Here is a 20,416-nt window from a genome sequence, read left to right as displayed (position 1 = left end):
AGAGACACACACAACCCCACACACACTCACATACACACACAGACAGGCACACACTGGTAATATACACAAACAATTACACACTTAAACACACACACACACACACACACATGCTACCTCTCAAGTGTTACGTTCCCACCTTGGCTAGGCCTAGGGGAGTGTGGAACAATAACCAGTTAGATGTTACGGGCCGTTTGAACAAAAAGCAGGACCAGAGTTAGAGTTGTTAATGTTTAATAGTCACGTGCAGTAAGGTAAGAAACAAATCCCAAGCGTGCTTTTACAGAGTCAAGAAGACTAGTCTCACACTGGCAAAAGAACATGGACAGTGCCAAAGAAATTAACACAACAAAAGGGTCTACACTAGGCTGTATTTTGGGAAGCTTAACCTAACTAACAGGCAGGAACAGACTAGCTGACTACTCTAGGCTAAGCTACAAAAAAATACAGTGGGTGGCACCTGCCCTCTAACTAGGGTGTCTAAACAATAGAAAAACCTACGTGGTGGAATGTAGGTGCGCGCACATTCTTACCTGTTCCTAAACCAGGTGAGCTAGGATAACCAAAACAACTAGCAAACAACTAGCAAACAACAGGCTCCCTCCTTCTTTCCTCCCCCTTACGGGGACTTCCGGAGCTGCTTTTAAATTTTAAATGGAGGGCTCCGCCTCCTCTGGTCAGCTCTTGCTCATCATTGGTCCTTTTTCTCCCCAGGCCTCCAATTCCAATTACCCGGTAGCTCCACCTATAGCCAGTAAAGTGCTGAAGAAAAGGGGGGCAGGGGAGAGAGCAGTAGAAAAAAAAAATAAAATAGCAGACACGTAACACGCCCACCCCAAAGAGCAAACTTGTTTGCGAAAATAACAAAACAGTATACAATACAATGTTCAAACTCGTGACAGAGCATCAGCAACAACATTTTCCGAACCCTTTTTGTGTTTAATCTCAATGTTGTAGTTCTGGGCTAACAATGACCATCTCATGAGCCTTTGATTTTGGTTGTACATACGGGACAAAAAGACTAGAGGGTTGTGATTGGTATACACAATAATTGGTAGAGGTGCAGAACCAACATATACCTCAAAAAACTGTAAAGCTAGTAACAATGCTAGAGCTTCTTGTTCTATTGTAGAGTATTTTGCCTGATGTTTGTTAAATTTACGTGAAAAGTAACATACAGGATGGTCAATTCCACAGGCATCCTCCTGTAACAGCACAGCTCCGGCCCCTATGACACTGGCATCCACTTCAAGCTTAAAAGGTTTAGAAAAATCTGGAGCTGCAAGTACAGGTGAATTACATAACATAGCCTTTACACTGTCAAAAGCATGTTGGCAATCTGTAGTCCAAACAAAGGGTTTGGAGGCACTAAGCAATGATGTAAGAAATGCAACAACAGTAGAAAAGTTTTTACAAAAACTACGAAAGTATCCTGCCATACCAAGAAATCTCCGTAACTCTCGACGCGTTGAAGGCGCAGGAAAATTTAATATGGCAGTCACTTTAGCATCTACTGGACGGACCTGTCCATGGCCTACTTGCTTGCCAAGGTATGTAACAGTTGCTTGAGCAAACTCACATTTGGCCAAGTTTAATGTTAATGATGCTTGTTCCAGTCTTTTGAAAACCATTTCCAGAACATCTAAGTGTGTGGCCCAGTCCCTGGTATATATAACAAGGTCATCTAGATAAGCTGAGCAGTGAGGAACATCTGCCAACACAATATTAATAAGACGCTGGAACGTAGCTGGAGCATTTCGAAGTCCAAAGGGCATAACTGTATACTGCAGAAAACTGTCAGGGGTGACAAAAGCAGAAATTTCTGAGGCACGAGGAGTCAGTGGTACTTGCCAATAACCCTTAAGCAAGTCCAATTTTGACACAAAACGAGCTGAACCTACATTATCAATACAGTCATCTATCCTTGGCAAGGGATAAGAATCGGGGACTGTAACAGCATTAACACGTCTATAATCGGTACACAGCCGGTATGAATGATCAGGTTTAGGAATTAATAAACAAGGTGAACTCCAAGGGCTACAACTCTGTTTGGCCAACTTATGTTCCAATAAGTACTTAACTTCCCCTTTCATAACTTCTCTCTTAGTTGCATTGATTCGATAGGCATGTTGTTTAATGGGTGCAGTGGTGGTAACTTGTATATCATGTTGTAAGACTGTTGTTTGAGAAGGAACATCTTGAAAAATTCTTGGAAACAAACTAATGAGGTTTTCAATATCGGCTTTCTGGGGGTCAGGCAAATGACCTAGGAAGGAAGAGAGGGTGGATAAAATACCGGAATTTAAAAGTCGACAAAAGGTTTGTGGTGCACGTACAACCAACCCATCTGAATCTGAATCAGCAGTAGGCTCCTCACTACTATCTGTTACAGTTACCAAGCCAGTGGAAACTGCCTCATCACCACACAAGTCTTCAGAACTAGAGACACCTTTACCGGCGTGATACTCTTTCAGCATGTTAATATGACAAACCCGTGTCTTGCGTTTCCGGTCAGGGGTGCAGAGAACATAGTCAGTGTCACTAAGTTTTTCCTTAACCGAGTATGGACCAGAAAACTTGGCAGACAAGGATGAACCAGGAATAGGAAGTAAAACCATTACTTTGTCACCAGGTTGAAACTTCCGGGAGACTGCCTTCTTGTCATACCACTGCTTCATACGACCTTGCGACAACCCTAGGGTTTCACGGGCTAGGGTACAAGCTTTGTGCAGACGCTCACAAAATTTGCTTACATAGTCTAAAATATTGTGTTTCCTACCACTATCTACAAGAAACTTCTCCTTAAGGGTTTTCAAAGGACCTCTAACTGAATGACCAAAAACAAGGTCTGCAGGACTAAATCCAAGAGATTCTTGAACAGCTTCTCTTACTGCAAACAGCAGAAGAGGCACTCCTTCATCCCAGTCTTTATCAGTGTCTAAACAGTATTTCCTTAACATAGATTTCAAGGTCTGGTGAAACCTTTCTAATGCACCTTGGGACTCAGGGTGATAAGGACTGGACACGTGATGAGTTATGTTTAGTGTTTTCATAACCTGTGAAAACAGCTTGGACAAGAAGTTAGTTCCTTGATCCGTTTGAACTACCTTGGGCAGCCCAAAAGTGGTGAAAAATTTTACAAGGGTTTTGACCACCACTGAAGAGGTAATTCTACGTAAGGGAATCGCTTCTGGAAACCGAGTAGCAGCACACAATATTGTTAAATACTGATTCCCAGACTTGGCTCCCCAAGTACTGGTATAGGGTAAAGAGGAGCTGGTGGAATAACCTGATTTGGCTTCCCAGTACACTGACAAATATGACAAGACCGACAAAACTGCACAACATCTTTCCTGAGTGCAGGCCAAAAGAAATGTTTGAGAACGCGCTAATACGTTTTTGTAATGCCTAAGTGTCCTGACCAAGGATGATTATGGGCTACCTGAAGTACACCTTGCCTATAAACTGAAGGTACCACAATCTGAAAGACACTGTCAAAAGGCGAATCAACACGAGACCATTTCCGCATTAAGAGATTGTTCTCTACAAAATATGCTACTTGTCGTTTTGCCAACTCTTCCTGTCTACACACAGTTGAAAAATACTTCTCTAGGCTAGGATCAGCCTTTTGAGCCTCAATAAGTTGTAATCGGCTAATAGGTAACTCACCAAACTGAACATCTGTGCTCTGAATTTTCATTGAAGTCACTGGGTCGAAAGAACAAGCCATGGGAGGAGTCAACACAGCAGACTCTGCATCATCTTTAGCGAGAAACGAGTCTGATAACAACTAGCAAACAACTAGCAAACAACTAGCAAACAACTAGCAAACAACTAGCAAACAACTAGCAAACAACTAGCAAACAACTAGCAAACAACAGGCTCTCTCCTTCTTTCCTCCCCCTTACGGGGACTTCCGGAGCTGCTTTTAAATTTTAAATGGAGGGCTCCGCCTCCTCTGGTCAGCTCTTGCTCATCATTGGTCCTTTTTCTCCCCAGCCCTCCAATTCCAATTACCTGGTAGCTCCACCTATAGCCAGTAAAGTGCTGAAGAAAAGGGGGGGGGGGGAGACTTGGAGAAGCAACAAACAGCTGGAGATCAAAGGTTGCCATGACTATAGACCAGTCATCCAGTACACACGATAAACCATAAAATCAATAATACCCAACTCGTCTATCCCTATACAAACAGATCCCAGAAGAGCCCCCACTTGTTACGTTCCCACCTTGGCTAGGCCTAGGGGAGAGTGGAACAATAACCAGTTAGATGTTACGGGCCGTTTGAACAAAAAGCAGGACCAGAGTTAGAGTAGTTAATGTTTAATGGTCACGTGCAGTAAGGTAAGAAACAAATCCCAAGCGTGCTTTTACAGAGTCAAGAAGACTAGACTCACACTGGCAAAAGAACATGGACAGTGCCAAAGAAATTAACACAACAAAAGGGTCTACACTAGGCTGTATTTTGGGAAGCTTAACCTAACTAACAGGCAGGAACAGACTAGCTGACTACTCTAGGCTAAGCTACAAAAAAATACAGTGGGTGGCACCTGCCCTCTAACTAGGGTGTCTAAACAATAGAAAAACCTATGTGGTGGAATGTAGGTGCGCGCACATTCTTACCTGTTCCTAAACCAGGTGAGCTAGGATAACCAAAACAACTAGCAAACAACTAGCAAACAACAGGCTCTCTCCTTCTTTCCTCCCCCTTACGGGGACTTCCGGAGCTGCTTTTAAATTTTAAATGGAGGGCTCCGCCTCCTCTGGTCAGCTTTTGCTCATCATTGGTCCTTTTTCTCCCCAGGCCTCCAATTCCAATTACCCGGTAGCTCCACCTATAGCCAGTAAAGTGCTGAAGAAAAGGGGAGGGAATAGCAGAAATAGCAGACACGTAATATACACAAACAATTACACACTTAAACACACACACACACACACACATGCTACCTCTCAAGATACACCCACACACATTCAGACACTCACACGCACACACTCATACAATCACTGACACACTCAATCACACACACACACACACATTCAGACGCACACACTCATACACACACACACACACACCACACCACATCTACTGACACAGACACACATTATAATGACAGTAGATATAATAATTCTAACTTCTTTTCAAATTGTACAACATTTATTGTGTTTTTATTTTAGGCTTTTATTTCAAACACACATACACACTCACTTTTAAAGACATATTTACACACGCACACACTCACTCACACACACAAGGTCTGCAGAGATCAACGTTAAGGGTCGATTATACACATGGCCTGTTACCCATCTCAATAATCTAGCAGAGATAACTGATGAGGATGACATTAAGATCAAACCAACAGACTTTTAACTTGGATTTAGGGACAATTATTCCATGCATATTTGGGGGTGGCAGTGTAGGAAATGCTTCCCATTCAGTTGTATTTCCATGCTTCACCACTAGAGGCAGACATACAGTTTACCACTCATCATAAGCTACCTCTGACATCACAGTGCACCGTTCTCCATAAAGAGTATAAAAGGCCAGAACACTGAGAAGCAGTCGGCATTCGACATCTGCAACCTACCGAGCAGCAGCGAGCAATCGACAGCAAAAATCACACACGATCAATTCTAAACCCAGTAAAGCTTGAGTGTGAAGAATCCTGTACCGTGTTTTTACTGATCAGCACAAACTATCTGGTGTGCCACACACCCACTGACACACACACACACACACACACACAGACTCCCAGACACACTCACACACACACTGACTAACACAGACACTGATGCTCACACACACTTACACACGCTGACACACACACACACACTCACACATGCTGACTCGCGCACACACACTGACACACATACACACACTGACTCACACACTGACTCACACACACTGACACACATACACTGACTCACACACACTCAAACGCTTAATCACACACTCTAACAAACACACACATAAAACACACCCACATACAGACACTCACTCACGTACACACACACCCTCACACACTGTCTTACAGACACTCTCACTCACTCACTTACATACACACCCACACATAGACACTTACTCACGTACACACAAACACTCACTCACGTATATACACAAACCCTCTTACACACACACACACACACTCTCTCACAGACAACCACACACACACACACACACACACACACATACACACACACACACATACACACACTTTTGCATACACACACACAGACACACACTCACACACCCACACACAGACACTCACATACATACACTATCACACTCTCTCACAGACACACTCACTCTGAAATACACACACCCACACACAGACACTCACTCACGCACACACACCCTCACACACTCTCTTACAGACACTCACATAAAACACACATACATACATGCTCACTCACAAGACACACTCACACACTTTCGCACAGACACACTCACTCTCACAGAGACACACACAACCCCACACACATTTACATACACACACAGACAGGCACACACTGGTAATATACACAAACAATTACACACTTAAACATACACATACATGCTACCTCTCAAGACACACTCACACACATTCAGACACTCACACGCACACACTCATACAATCACTGACACACTCAATCACACACACACACACACACACACACACACACACACACACACTCACACACACAAACACCAACAAAGACACACAGAGGTAATACACCCAGTAATACACCCAGGGTAATACATGCAAACACTTACACACTTAAACACACATAGAGACATGCTCACTCTCAAGACACATTCACACATGTGCACACTCACAAACACATACAGACACTTACTGATACACTCACTCACACACAAACACAGAGATACACATACACACCTGCTCACACACACAGACACACACTCACACACAGTCAAACACTTACACACTCAAACACACATACACACACGCTCACTCTCAAGACACATTCACTCATGTACAAAATCACTCACTCACAATAATTATTACACTCACAATAATTATTATAGATGTTATAATTTTAACTAGTTTTTAAACTTTATAACATTTATTGTGTTTTTATTTCAGAGATGAGGCGGTTAAACGATGGTAATACACACAAACACTTACACACTCAAACACACATATACACACGCTCACACTCAAAGACATATTCACACACGCACACACTCACACACACACATACAAACACTCACTGATACACACACAAACACACCTACTGAAACACACACATATGCATACAAATAATGAGAGTAAATATAATAATTTAAACTTCTTTTAAAATGTTTGTGTTTTTATTTTAACAGTGAAGCAGGTAGTTAGAGGTAATACACAGAAACACACTCGATCACACATACAGACACTCATAGACTCTTAGACACACACTTTATTATGACAGTAGATATAAAAATTTGAACATATATAGTTACAATAGTAACATCTTAGCAAATTTAATAAATTGACAATACATACAAACACTCAAACACACATACACACACGCTAACACTCAAAGATTGACATACATAGACTCAGACAACTTATTTTTACATTTATTGTGTTTTTATTTCAGTATTGACACACAACACACACAGACAGTCACTCACTCACTCACTCACTCACCTACACTCACTTACACACCCCCACACAGACACTGACTCACTCATGCATGCACACACACTTACATATATATACACACACACACACACACTCACTCGCACACCAACAGACACTCACTCACACACCCACACTTTCTCACGGACACACTCACTCTGACACACACACACACACAATCTAACAGACACACTCACATACACACACATTTTTACTCACAAGACACACTCATACACATACAGACACTCACCCACTCACACACACTCCCACTCCCACACACACAACCAAACATTCACATACATACCCTTACACTCACTCTTACATTCACACACCACACAGTAACATACATAAAGACACTATCACACACTTTCTCACAGACACACACACAAACCCACCCTCACATACATCTACTGACACTGACACACACACAAACACACACACACATCTACTCACATAGACACACATTATAATGACAGCAGATATAAACTTCTTCTCAAATTTTACAACATTTATTGTATTTTTTTTAGGTTGGTGGCAGGCAAAGGTAATACACACAAACACACTCGAACACGCATACACACACACTCACTTTTAAAGACACATTCACACACGCACACACTCTCACACATACAGACACTCACTGATACACTCACTCACACACACACACACTTTCTCACGGACACACTCACTCTGACACACACACACACACACACTCACGCCCACACACACAATCTAACAGACACACTCACATACACACACAATAAACACACATACACACATGCTCACTCACAAGACACACTCATACACATACAGACACTCACCCACTCACACACACTCCCACTCCCACACACACAACCAAACATTCACATACATACCCTTACACTCACTCTTACATTCACACACCCACACAGTAACATACATAAAGACACTATCACACACTTTCTCACAGACACACACAAACCCACCCTCACATACATCTACTGACACTGACACACACACAACACACACACACATCTACTCACATAGACACACATTATAATGACAGCAGATATAAACTTCTTCTCAAATTTTACAACATTTATTGTATTTTTTTTAGGTTGGTGGCAGGCAAAGGTAATACACACAAACACACTCGAACACGCATACACACACACTCACTTTTAAAGACACATTCACACACGCACACACTCTCACACATACAGACACTCACTGATACACTCACACACACACACTTTCTCACGGACACACTCACTCTGACACACACACACACACACTCACGCCCACACACAATCTAACAGACACACTCACACACACACACAATAAACACACATACACACACATGCTCACTCACAAGACACACTCATACACATACAGACACTCACCCACTCACACACACTCCCACTCCCACACACACAACCAAACATTCACATACATACCCTTACACTCACTCTACATTCACACACCCACACAGTAACATACATAAAGACACTATCACACACTTTCTCACAGACACACACACAAACCCACCCTCACATACATCTACTGACACTGACACACACAAACACACACACACATCTACTCACATAGACACACATTATAATGACAGTAGATATAAACTTCTTCTCAAATTTTACAACATTTATTGTATTTTTTTTAGGTTGGTGGCAGGCAAAGGTAATACACACAAACACACTCGAACACGCATACACACACACACTCACTTTTAAAGACACATTCACACACGCACACTCTCACACATACAGACACTCACTGATACACTCACTCACACACACACACACACACACACAAATACACACCTACTGACACACAGACACACTCACAAGCACCCACATATAATTACAGTAAATATAAAAATTATAACTTCTTTTAAAATATTTTAAAATTATTGTGTTTTAATTTCAGAGATGAGGCGGTTACAGAATGGTAATACACACAAACAGAGATCGAGAGCCACATTTTTTACTGTGTTACCGCAAGGAGCCACATTATACACATGGGCACACATGAACATCACCCATCCCTTTCTCTCTCTCACACACACACACACACACACACACACACACACACACACAATAAACACACATACACACATGCTCACTCACAAGACACACTCATACACATACAGACACTCACCCACTCACACACACTCCCACTCCCACACACAACCAAACATTCACATACATACCCTTACACTCACTCTTACATTCACACACCCACACAGTAACATACATAAAGACACTATCACACCTTCTCACATACACACTCACTCTCACAGACACACACAAACCCACCCTCACATACATCTACACACAAACACACTCGAACACGCATACACACACACTCACTTTTAAAGACACATTCACACACACACTCACACATACAGACACTCACTGATACACTCACACACACACACACACACAAATACACACCTACTGACACACAGACACACTCACAAGCACCCACATATAATTACAGTAAATATAAAAATTATAACTTCTTTTAAAATATTTTAAAATTATTGTGTTTTAATTTCAGAGATGAGGCGGTTACAGAATGGTAATACACACAAACACTTACACCAGGGGGGCCAACCAGTCAGAGATCGAGAGCCACATTTTTTACTGTGTTACCGCAAGGAGCCACATTATACACATGGGCACACATGAACATCACCCATCCCTTTCTCTCTCTCACACACACACGCGCGCGCACACACACACACACACCTCTGCTAAGCCAAATTCATTGTAAATGTCACACACCAACATAATGACAGAAATTGACTCCTACAGTTTTAAGACCACAGAACAGTCATTTTCAACAATAAACATTGTGTGCACTGTCTCACACACACAAACTCTTAGTTTAACCAAGTCCACAAACAAAAATATAATCATTTACAATAGCGTTTTTCTTTTACTATGCATGTTAGTGGGACTTTTGGCATCCTTGCCTTGAACAATCCCCTTCAAATCTGCCTCGTATTCCGTTGTTGCCACTCGAAGCAATTCTTTCACGTGGGTGTCAGTCAGAACAGATCGATGCTTTGATTTCACGTGTTTCAGGGTAGAAAACAAGGACTTTGTTTGTGTTTTTTTTATGTGCCTGTTCACTTCGCTTGAGTTCAATATGGTATTTTCGTCAAATGCACTTGTGCGTGAGATGAAAATACCGCAAAGTTTCCCAGTAGGGGCAAGATCATTTAAGTCTTAAAAATACCGTATTTAACTCAAAAGCGAAGCGAACACGCACATTAAAAAAAACGAACACAAACTTCGATATGAACGTAAGAGACCAGCATTAAACCAGCCAAAGAGCTGCATGCGGCTCGCGAGCCACGGGTTGGCCACCCCTGACTTACACACTTACACCTACTGACACACAGACACACTCACAAGCAAACACATATAATTACAGTAAATATAATAATTTTAACTTCTTTTAAAAAATTATAACATTTATTGTGTTTTCATTTTAGAGATGTGGCAGTTAAAGAATGGTAATAAACACAAACACTCACACACTTACACACTCAAACACACATACACACACGCTCACTCTCAAAGACACATACACTCACTCACACACAAACACACACCTACTGACACACACAGAGGTAATACACCCATTAATAGACCCAGCGTAATACACACAAACACTTACACACTCAAACAAACATACACACACTCAGTTTTAAAGACACACACATTACAGTGACACTTGATACACAAATTTTAACTTCTTGTAAAACTTTATAACATTTATTGTGTTTTTATTTCAGTGTTGAAGAAGGAAATCAATGGTAGAACACACAAACACTTTCATAATCAAATAAACATACACACAAATTTACTCTCGCTTTTAAAGACCCACTCAATCTCACACACGCACACACACATATATATATATAATTGCAATAAAAACTACTGTTCAATTTCTATTAAATACTTTATTTTTATTTCAGCATTGAGATGAGAAATTGACATTAATATATACAAACACTTACACACTCAAACACACAGTCACACACTGGTAATACACACAAACACTTACACACTCAAACACATACACACATTAAAAAAATAGAAACACACACATACGCGCACACCTACTGACACAGACAAACACACACATTATAAAGACAGTAGATATAATAATTGTAACTTCTTTTAAAACCTTATACATTTACTGTGTTTCTATTTCAGATTTGGAGCAGTTAAACAGTTGGAATACACACAAACATTTACACACTTACACACTCAAAACACACATACACACACACTCACTCTCAAAGAAACATTCACACACACTCACTCACTCACAGAGGTGGCAAAAGTACACATCCTTTACATAAGTAGAAGTACAGATACTCATGTTTTAAAATACTCGGGTAAAAGTTGAAGTACTGATTATACTTTTTTACTCAAGTGAAAGTAAAGAAGTCTGGATCTGACATGGACTTCAGTAAAAAGTAGTTATTCTACCTGTTTTAGCTGTTAACTGGACCTCACATCATATTAATATTAAAAAAGATAGATAGATAGATAGATAGATAGATAGATAGATAGATAGATAGAGATACAGAGATACAGAGATACAGAGATACAGAGATACAGAGATAGATACAGAGATAGATAGATCTTTATTGTCCTTGCATTGTACAGGTACACAGCAACAAAATGCAGTTTATCATCTACCAGAAGTGCAAAAAGTAGCAATAGTGCAGATAAATATGTATCATATGTACAGCATGTGATTTATATGTAAGCATATGTACAGTGATTAAATATAAAGGCTATATCAGTGCAGAGACGTGTGGACATCATTAAGAGCCTTTGCTATGTTTCCACACGGACAGTTAATGAGGTGATACCGGAGAAACTGCACCTCTTCAAGTCAAGTCAAGAAGCTTTTATATATAATCATAGACATTTTACAGATTTGAATGATGTATTGTTTTTATGTACGATCGATAAAGACAGTAATTTAAGTTCGTGTCGCCGTTATGAGGGAAAAACCCACAAAACACCACCTAGAGGGTAAATTGTGTAAAACATGGCGGATTTGGTGTTTAATTTGAGACTTGGTGCAAAAATTTACAAAACAAAACAAAAGTTTAATGATTAAAATTATTTTATATCTAAGTAAAGAAGGGACGTCATAAATAAGTGTATGTTTTGCTGGAGTTTTTAATTTCGCCTCTTTTATATTTAGTTATTTATTTATGTTTTTTTTTTTTTTCATAAAAATGGTAAAAACAGAAATGCACGCTGAATTGATAGCACGTTAATAACATTTAGTGCCGTTTAAAATTGTTTTAATTTTGACAGCGAAAAATATTGTGATGATCAGGAATGTGTCTGATCTCAGTCATGTTTAATCACTGACTCCCTCTGTCTCATCCACGTTAACCCCAAACTTCTTACTGCATTCTGCCCTGCTGATTCTCAGCTTCGTAAACTAGTCTACATCTGTGGTGAGTGAGAGTCAGGACTTTATACACCAGCGGATTGAAAAAGACGTGCAGTAACAGGAAATCGGTTGTTCGGCTGAAATCAGCGCGCAGTGAAAAGAAAAATTTTATATTTTACAAAATCAATGGATTAAAACTAAAGTAACGAGCCGGTTTTAAAAATGTTAGAAGTAAAAAGTACAGATATTTGTGTAAAAATGTTATGAGTAAAAGTAAAAAGTTGTCTGAAAAATAAATAGTGGAGTAAAATACTGATACCAGAAAAATCTACTTAAGTACAGTAATGAAGTATTTGTACTTCATTACTTCCCACCTCTGCTCACTCACACATACAGACACACACACACACACACACACACACACACACACACACACACACACACACACACACACACACACACATACAGACACACACACACACACACACACACACACACACACACACACACACATAGAGACACTCACTCAGATTTACTCACACACAAACACTTACACACAGTCATACACTGGTAATACACACAAACACTTATGTAAACTGTCAAGTTCGGTTCTGACCAGTGCTCGTGTTTTCTGCGTTGTGTTGTGGAATGACGAGTCTTTACAACTTTGTTGCAGCAGTACTGGAGAGTTTATTGTTACCAACATTCAACAATTCTGGATGGAATACAGAAAGTAACAAAATAAACATGGCTGCTTGGTCAACTTTACCACCTGCACAAATCAAATTGCAGCCATTAGCTCACTAGCATCACTAAGCCTAGCCAAAGCACATGCTTATTCGGCTCGCTGTACTTATCAAATAAGACGCTTAATCCTCCCCATCCATTCACAAATCACTTTACATATCACATATTACATTAATAACACTTAACAATATTATTTGAACACGTTATGAGTGAAATTCAAATGTGTAAAACTTTTTTCCAAGTAATCCCGGGAGCACACTGCTAACAGATTACCTCTCCTCAGTATGCACAAAGTCAACTGAGGAGCAGCGCGTGCTTCCCGAATGACGTCATGACATAGCACAGCTTAATCGCAAGAGAAAACACTTCCGCCAAAAATAAAACCAATCAATTTAAATGTGACATAAAACATATTAACAAATTAAAGCAAATAAAACAAATATGTAGTTCACACTTACACACACACATACACACACTTACTCTCAAAGACACATTCACACACACAGACACACACACACTCACACACACTTACAGACACTCACTGATACACTCACACACAAACAAACACACATTTACTGTCACACACGACACACATACTCACACGTACACACATATAATGACAGTAGATATAATACTTTTACCTTCTTTTAAAACTTTATAACATTTATTGTGTTTTTATTTCAGAGAAAAGGCAGGAATATAGAAGTAATACACTCAAACACTTACACACTCAATCACACATACACAGACACTCACTCACTTATAAACACACAGTTACACAATGGTATTACACACAAACACTTACACACTTGCACATTCAATCACACATACAAACACTCAACTCAAGTCAAGTCAAGTTTATTTCTATTGCGCTTTTCACAACAGACATTGTCTCAAAGCAGCTTTACAGAAATCAATAGTCAAGGTGAATGGCGTGCATTTATTCCTGATGACCAAGACTGTGGCAAGGAGAAACTCCCTTAGATGTAAAGAGGAAGAAACCTTGAGAGGAACCAGACTCAAAAGGGGAACCCATCCTCATTTGGGTGACATCAAAGGTTTGATCATAAATCTTTCAACAATACAGAACACTGGAAAGTGAGAACTAACATGAACACTGGAGTATAAGATTATAAGTAATGTTCTTTCTACAGTCTTTATGGTTCTAAAACTAGGAGCTACTGAGCTCAACATTTATAATCATCACAGATCCAGCATCAGCTTCTCCATGCCAGATCCATTAAACCTTCCAGGAGGTCCAATGTCAAAACTACACATGTTTCTCTCAAGGTTTCTTCCTCATTACATCTAAGGGAGTTTTTCCTTGCCACAGTCGCCACGGCTGCTCATCAGGGATAAATGCACACCGTTCACCTTAACTGTTGATTTCTGTAAAGCTGCTTTGAGACAATGTCTGTTGTGAAAAGCGCTCTAGAAATAAGCTTGACTTGACTTGACTTTAGTGGACTTTGCTATTCTAGGAACTACTAGAAGTCCAGAGTTTTGAGATCTCGGGGAGCGTGACAGATTGTAGCGTGTTAAAAGACTGGAGAGATTCATGGGAGCCAAACTATTCAGTGCTTTATAAGTAAGAAGCAGTAGTTTGTAGTCTATTCGAAACTTAACAGGAAGCAAGTGTAGGGATGATAAGATTGGGGTTATATGATCATATTTTCTTGACCCTGTAAGAACTCTTGCTGCCGCATTCTGAACGAACTGAAGCTTGTTTATTAATGATGCAGGACATCCACCTAGTAATGCATTACAGTAGTCTATTCTGGAGGTCATGAATGCATGGATGAGCTTCTCTGCATCAGCTATAGATAACATGTTTCTTAGCTTAGAAATATTTTTGAGGTGAAAGAAGGCTGTTTTTGTAACTTAGTTGATATGATTAGTAAAAGACAAGTTGCTGTCTAAAATAACTCCCAGGTCTTTTACCGTTGAACTAGTGGTTACAGAACATCCATCTAAATGCAGGTTGAGATGCTGGAGCTTCTGTATACTAGTTTTTGGGCCGATGAGCAAAATCTCCGTCTGATCAGAATTTAACAGTACAAAGTTATGGGTCATCCAATCTCTAATTTCTTTAACACACTCAGTTGTCCGAGCTAATTGAGCTGTATCGCCTGGTTTAGATGAGATATATAGCTGGGTATCATCAGCACAACAATGGAAGCTAATTCCATGCATTCTAATAATATATCCTAAGGGAAGCATGTATATTGTGAATAGCTCTCCTTTTAAGTCTACGAAATAGTAACGATCCAGATTAGGTTTTTTAATGAGTCTCAAAGACACACTCAATCTCACATACAGAGACACTCACTGATACACTTATTCTCACACACACACACACACACACACACACACACACACACACACACCTACTGACACACAGACACACACACAGTCACATGTAATACACACAAACACTTACACACTTAAACACACATGCACACACGCGCACTTTTAAACAAACGCTCACACACTCACACACACACACACACACACACACACACACAACTAATGACACACAAACACACACACACACACAGACATATAATGACAGTAGATATAATTATTTAAAATTCTTTTCAAATTTTTATAACATTTATTGTGTTTTTATTTCAGACATGGAGTCAAAGTTAGAAGGTAATACACACAAACACTTACACAATCAATAGACACATAGACACACTCAGTCTCAAAGACACACACTTTATAATGACAGAAGATCTGAACTTCTTTTAAAACGTTTTAACATTTATTGTTTTCATTACAGTGATGCATAGAAAAGAATGTGGTAATACACACAAACATATTTATGATCAAACACACATACACACAAACTCACTTCCACTTTTAAAGACACACTCAATCTCATGTACAATGCACGAACACGGGAAAATGACATTAATACATTCAAACACTTACACACTCAAACACACGTACACACACTCAATCTCACATACACAGACACTCACTCAATCACATACACACACAGACACAAACTCACACACACAGTCACACACTGGTAATACACACAAACACTTACACACTCAAACACACGTACACACTCCAACACACACACCCTCACACACAAAATTGACACACATAGACACAGACACACACACAAACCTATTGACACAGAAATAATTTTTTTTACATTTTTTGTGTTTTTATTTCAGAATTGAAACATAACACACACAGACACTCACTCATATATATATATATATACACACAAGCACTCATACACACTCACATACATACAGACTCTTACACTCACTCTCAGATACACACACACAAACCCACACACACTCACATACACACACCCTCACACTCACACTTAAAAAACATACACAAGCATGCACCCTCTCAAGACACTCACACACATACTGACACTCACTCACTGTTGAGAAGTTTTCCTGTCTAGCTCGAAGGACCAATGTTAGAGGGGTTTTCTTATCTTACTCGAAGGACCATATAAAGATTCTCACTAACTGGTATGCACTGATCAGTGGATTGTACTCGCCCCAGCGCGTCAGTAAAAACACGATACAGGATTCAGAACACTTTACTTTACTGGGTATAGAATTGATTGCATATGAGGTGACTCTTGCTGTCTACTGCTAGCTGCTGTTCAGTAGGTTGCGTGTTCTGGTCTTTTATACTCTTGGTGGGGGACGGTGTACTGTGATGTCACAGATAGCTTGTCATTGCATGGTAAACTGAATATCTGCCTCTAGTGGTGAAGCATGGAATTACAACTAAATAGGAATCCTTTTTAACACACACATGTAGTGGGATCCAATTGGCACTGGTACGTCCCTAGATGGTACGGGATGTTTGCGAGTTCGGCATCTAACTCGCTAAAAATATATGTTTTTAATCTGCATTTAAACTGGGAGAGTGTGTCTGAGCCTGAGAGTGTGTCTGAGTGAAAATGATCTACCACCTTTAGTGATCAATTGGCACTGGTACGTCTGTAGATGGTATGGGATGTTTGCGAGTTCGGCATGTACATTTTTAAAGGTCCATAATCTTCACGAGGTGGGACATGACTGGAGCTGGAGCAACCTCAGGATGCCTCGGGATGGGGAGAGAAAGAGAAGCAGTGAAGAGCAATTACCGTAGCTGCTGTTCGTGATATTAACAGCACAAGTTGATAATGTGCATGTGATCAGATGTTCTGGTACAAGCTTATGATGTCATGTGTGTTATGTGTAGGCTTTGCTAAAAATCTAAGTTTTTAATCTACACTTAAACTGGGAGAGTGTGTCTGAGCCCCAAACACTGTCAGGAAGACTATTCCAGAGTTTAGGAGATAAATGTGAGAATGATCTACTGCCTTTAGTGGACTTTGCTATTCTAGGAACTACTAGAAGTCCAGAGTTTTGAGATCTCAGGGAGCGTGATGGATTGTAGCGTGTTAAAAGACTGGGAAGATACATGGGAGCCAATCCATTTAGTGCTTTATAAGTGAGTAGCAGTAGTTTGTAGTCTATTCGAAACTTAACAGGAAGCCAATGTAAGCCAAATGTTGATCACAAATGTTGAGCTCAGTAGCTCCTACTTTTATACCAAAGACTGTAGAAAGAACATTACTTATAATCTTATACTCCAGTGCTCATGTTAGTTCTCACTCTCCAGTGTTCTGTATTGTGGATAGATTTATGATCATATTCTCGATGTCACCCAAATAAGGATGGGGTCCCCTTTTGAGTCTGGTTTCTCTCAAGGTTTCTTCCTCATTACATCTAAGGGAGTTTTTCCTTGCCACAGTCGCCACGGCTGCACACACACACACACACACACACACACACACACACACACACACACACACACACACACACTCACTCACTCACACACCCACTGATGCACCCGGGGTAATACACGCAAACTCTTACACACTCAAACACACATACACATACTCAGTCTCAAAGACACACACATTATGATGACAGTAGATATAATAATTGGAACTTCTTTTCAAATTTTATAACATTTATTGTGTTTTTATTTCAGAGTCGAGGAAAAACGATGGTAATACACACAAACACTTACACTTACACACTTAATCACACATACAGACACGGTCACTATCAAACACACAATTACAGACGCACTCACACACACATACAGACACTCACTCACACACAAACACACACACCTGCTGACACACAGACACACACAAACATTCACACACTGGCAATATACACAAACACTAACACACTTAGACTCTCAAAGATACATTCACACACACACCCTCACTCACACACACACATACAGACACTCACTGATACACTCAAACACACATACATACCTAATGACACACACCAAGGTAATACACCCAATAATACACCCAAGGTAATATGCGCAAACACTTACACACTCAAACACACATACACATACTCAGTCTCAAAGACACACACACATTATAATGACAGTAGATATAATAATTGGAACTTCTTTTCAAATTTTATAACATTTATTGTGTTTTTATTTCAGAGTTAAGGAGTGAAAGACATGGTAATACACACAAACACTTACACACTTAACACATTTAATCACACATACAGACACTCTCACTCTCAAAGACACAAGCACACACACACACTCACTCAAACACACACACTCACACACACCTGCTGACACACATAGACACACACACTCACACATACACAAACATTCACACACTGGTAATATACACAAACACAAACTCAAACTCTCAAAGACACATTCACACACACACACCCTCACTCACACACACACACATACATACAGACACTCACTCACACACAAATACACACACACACACGCTGATGGACCCGGGGTAATACACGCAAACTCTTACACACTCAAACACACATACTCAGTCTCAAAGACACACACATTATGATGACAGTAGATATAATAATTGGAACTTCTTTTCAAATTTTATAACATTTATTGTGTTTTTATTTTAGAGTCAAGGAAAAACGATGGTAATACACACAAACACTTACACACTTACACACTTAATCACACATACAGACACGGTCACTCTCAAACACACAATCACAGACGCACACTTACACACATACAGACACTCACTGATACACTCACTCACACACAAACACACACACCTGCTGACACACACACACACACACATTCACACACTGGCAATATACACAAACATTAACACACTCAGACTCTCAAAGATACATTCACACACGCACACCCTCACTCACACACACACACACACACACACACACACACACATACAGACACTCACTGATACACTCATACACACACACACACATACCTAATGAAACACACAGAGATAATACACCCAATAATACACCCATGGTAATACACACAAACTTACACACACTCACACACACATACATACTTAGTCTCAAAGACACACACAATATAATGACAGTAGATATAATAATTGGAACTTCTTTTCAAATTTTATAACATTTATTGTGTTTTTATTTCAGAGTTGAAGAGGGAAAGAGATGGTAATACACACAAGCGCTTACACACTCAATCACACATACAGACACTCACTCACACACACACACACACACACACACACACACACACACACACACCCACTGACACAT

General features: G+C 40.0%; 1 long non-coding RNA gene across 1 annotated transcript; it reads right to left on the bottom strand.

Annotated features, from left to right (window-relative positions):
- Positions 1–214: 214 nt before the first annotated feature.
- Positions 215–3,830, bottom strand: LOC124378479. The gene is made up of 2 exons (XR_006924238.1): positions 3,667–3,830; positions 215–759 (listed from the first exon to the last, which is right to left on the bottom strand). It is a non-coding gene; the product is annotated as an uncharacterized LOC124378479 (long non-coding RNA).
- Positions 3,831–20,416: the final 16,586 nt, after the last annotated feature.

This window comes from Silurus meridionalis, chromosome 24 (assembly GCF_014805685.1).
Source record: "Silurus meridionalis isolate SWU-2019-XX chromosome 24, ASM1480568v1, whole genome shotgun sequence".
Taxonomy (NCBI): Eukaryota; Metazoa; Chordata; class Actinopteri; order Siluriformes; family Siluridae; genus Silurus; species Silurus meridionalis.
The sequence above is the reverse complement of the archived record's forward strand: the minus strand, read 5'-3'. Positions and strand labels throughout refer to the sequence as shown.